This window comes from Trichomycterus rosablanca, chromosome 19, assembly GCF_030014385.1.
Source record: "Trichomycterus rosablanca isolate fTriRos1 chromosome 19, fTriRos1.hap1, whole genome shotgun sequence".
NCBI lineage: Eukaryota > Metazoa > Chordata > Actinopteri > Siluriformes > Trichomycteridae > Trichomycterus > Trichomycterus rosablanca.
This window is the reverse complement of record NC_086006.1, coordinates 3296084-3299294: the sequence shown is the minus strand read 5'-3', so window position 1 is coordinate 3299294 and position 3211 is coordinate 3296084. Positions and strand designations below refer to the sequence as shown.

Here is a 3211-nt window from a genome sequence, read left to right as displayed (position 1 = left end):
TTAAACAGTTTATAATAATAATAAACATGAAAAACTATATTATCTCTGAAATGTTATTAAAAATAAGTGGTCATTGTAGAAAGTCGAAAACAATCCAGGTATCAGCATGAAATGTTTTCAAATGAGTAACTGGGGACGTTAGCTAACCGTTAACATTAGCCTTCTCACTGTGCATTTTAAATACTTAGTAATGCTTGTTAAGACTGGTGCAATAGCTTAGTTTATAGTGATGTTATTGTGCTGAACTGCACTATAATAAACTTATGACTTTTAATGATTTTAGGTTAACAGATGATATTACTTAGAAATGAACATAGAGAAGTTTGTAAATGCTTTTAACATCTCTTACAAGACAATTCACCTTTGATGTCATATCTATACACATATCTGTACACATGAATTAAATGTAAATGTTAACCTGCATGTTACACTTAAAATACTGGAGGTCCAAAATTTTCTTTTAAATAATAGGTTATATGTGTGCTTTAAACCACCTAAGCCCACCAACAACCCAGGTAAAACCCTGCATTTGTGCCATTGTGTTTAGTTATTGTAGCATTCTGTTAACTACAGATTTAAAATATGAAATTAAAAACAGTTTTTTTTATTCCAGGAAAATGGCCACATGTCAAGGAGGGCTGCTGAGGTAGAGAGAGTCTCAGTGTATTTGCCTTCATTCACAGCAGCACAAAAGGATGGGTCGCCCATATTCAAGATAGTGGCAACAAGTTTGACATTTAGTACACTGCTCCACAACCAGATTCACAGAACATCAATGTTTTTGTAGCCCATATCCTAAATCAATTGAAGTAAGTGCTAGTTAACTTTTTTATTAAAATATATTGTGTTGAAAATATATTTGTGTAAAAATATATTGTGGAACAACTCGCTTTTTTCAGTTCTGGTGTTGACAATATCTATTCATTCATCCACCTTTGTGCCCACTCGCCCATTTCTGTATGCTTAAAGCCCTGACTGTCAACAAATTTTGTTGGGTGTGTTCACCTGAGCTACTTTGCAAAATAGATGTACTGCAGCCTAAAATAAAGAAGTTAAAGAGAGAGAACATCTGTCTGAGGCAGTGCATTAGTGCAGGTGAAGGTAAGTCATGTTTTTCAGCAATAAATATTTTGTGCACCATAAAAATTAATGCTGAGATCACAAAATATATATTTTGCAATATACTGACTACCCAATGGGCTCAATCAATGCTGTGACCATAAAAGTATTTCTTTTCTTTTTAAAGATCGTTTTTCAGTTGCTGCTACTATTAATAGAGTTTAATTAATAGAGTTTAATACCATACTGCAGCCAGGAGAGTTGTACCAAGAGACTGTAAGAAAAGTGCTCTTCCCAAGTGAAAGATTTAATCTGACCAGTCAAACCAGCTGCTGACTCACAATCAGAGCCATAACAGGCTATAAACAAGTTTATAGTGCCAAGTAAGAGTGGTGATACATTCTTAATAATAAGCAAGAACAACATCTGGTTATATGGACTGTACTCTGCTAGATGTGAACATTTAAATGGAACAGTATTTGGGCTGTGAATGATGACGTTTCTCAAGTCCATAAGATTGAGGAAGCAACCAATAGCTGATCTGTTGCTGCACAGTTTGTGTTAGTCATCCTCTAGTCCTTCATCAGTGCAAAAACAGATTTTTATTCATAACTTCAATAGCATTTAAAGTATTCAGCATATTAATAACTTCAATAGCTTTTAAAATATGTATCAAATTGCTCCAAAACAAGTTGTATTTTATCAAGTGTAACCCACATTACATACTACAATTACAAACTCTTATACTGACACTTTTACCCTTTATTACATAATAAAAACAGATTTTTATTCATAATTTAACAGCATTTCAAGTATTTATCATATTAATAACTTCAATAGCTTTTAAAATATTTATTTGTATTTTGTACAAACTTGTAAATACAAGTTGTATTTTATCAAGTGTAACCCACATACTACAATTAATTGCTTAGTTGGATTATTTAAAATACAAAAACAGAAACAATATTTAAAAACAAAAAGAATATTTAAATAAATATTAAAACACTAGTGTTTTAATATTTATTTAAATATTAAAACACTAGTGTTTTAATATTTAAATAAATATTAAAACACTAGTATGATTTCCCTTCTTAATTTTGTTTAATCCAGCTGGCTGTTTAAATATTTTATGGCATATTAAATACCGCCATGTACCTCATGAAATAATGCTATTTCATGATTTTCACTGTAAAATCACACGAGTAATTCAACCATTAAAAAAGAGCCACAGACACCTCTTGCACATTGAAGACTTAAATTAAATTAAAGACTGCAACATAACTTCTAGGAAGCTGTGTATTTTAGCTGAATGACTTGGTTACAGTGTAAAATGTTTTACATGTACTGATAAATATGCAGAAATACTTAAAAAACCTCTTTGTTTACTTTGCAGGTGGAGAATGCAGAGACGCCCTGAATTACTACCTAACTTTATTTGTTTTTTTCCCCATTTTCCATTTATTTCATTTACATTAGAATTTATATATATATTTTTTTCCATTTTCCATTGATTAATTTAAATCAATTGCTTGATAATAATAATAATAACATATAATAAATACAATATATTCCAACTGATTTTACCTCATATTTACCTCCATTACCTATAATGGATAGAAAAATTGAGGGATTGTTCTTTTTTCATTTCTCGTTGATGCAATTGAATTTGATTGATGATGATAAAACATTTTTTTAAAATAAATATGTTTGCATTGATTTTGCCTCCGTTTATGTCAGTATTATCACATTAATTGTTTGAATTAGACCATCATAGCAAATGTTAGCAGATAGTTTTTTAATGAATGGTAATGTCTGAGGGGGTTGGGGGGTTCAAGACTGTAGTATATTACATTTGTATTTGGTGATATATAACTGTAAGTTAGTTAACGGTTAGAAGGTGGCAGTAAATACTTAATGACTATATAAGATAATGAGGGTAGAATTACTAAGCAAATGCACATGTAACGGGTTGGAAGCTGCTAGTGTGTGTGTGTGCGTGTGTGTGTGTGTGTGTGTGTGTGTGTGTGTGTGTGTGTGTGTGTGTGTGTGTGTGTGTTGCAAATAAATGTGCAGAGTTAAACGGATTCTCTCTGTGCCTGCAATCTCCTTCATCCAATATATCACAGAGGGATTAACATTGTCTTGGATTAAC

The 3211-nt window shown here is 31.4% G+C and overlaps 1 long non-coding RNA gene across 2 annotated transcripts; it reads left to right on the top strand.

The window, feature by feature from the left end:
- Nucleotides 1-514: 514 nt before the first annotated feature.
- Nucleotides 515-2680, top strand: LOC134333972 (uncharacterized). 2 transcript variants are annotated; one of them, XR_010015434.1, is made up of 3 exons: nt 515-809; nt 970-1101; nt 2453-2680. It is a non-coding gene; the product is annotated as an uncharacterized LOC134333972 (long non-coding RNA). The 2 variants fall into 2 exon arrangements; XR_010015435.1 differs by having other exon boundaries at nt 900-1101.
- Nucleotides 2681-3211: the final 531 nt, after the last annotated feature.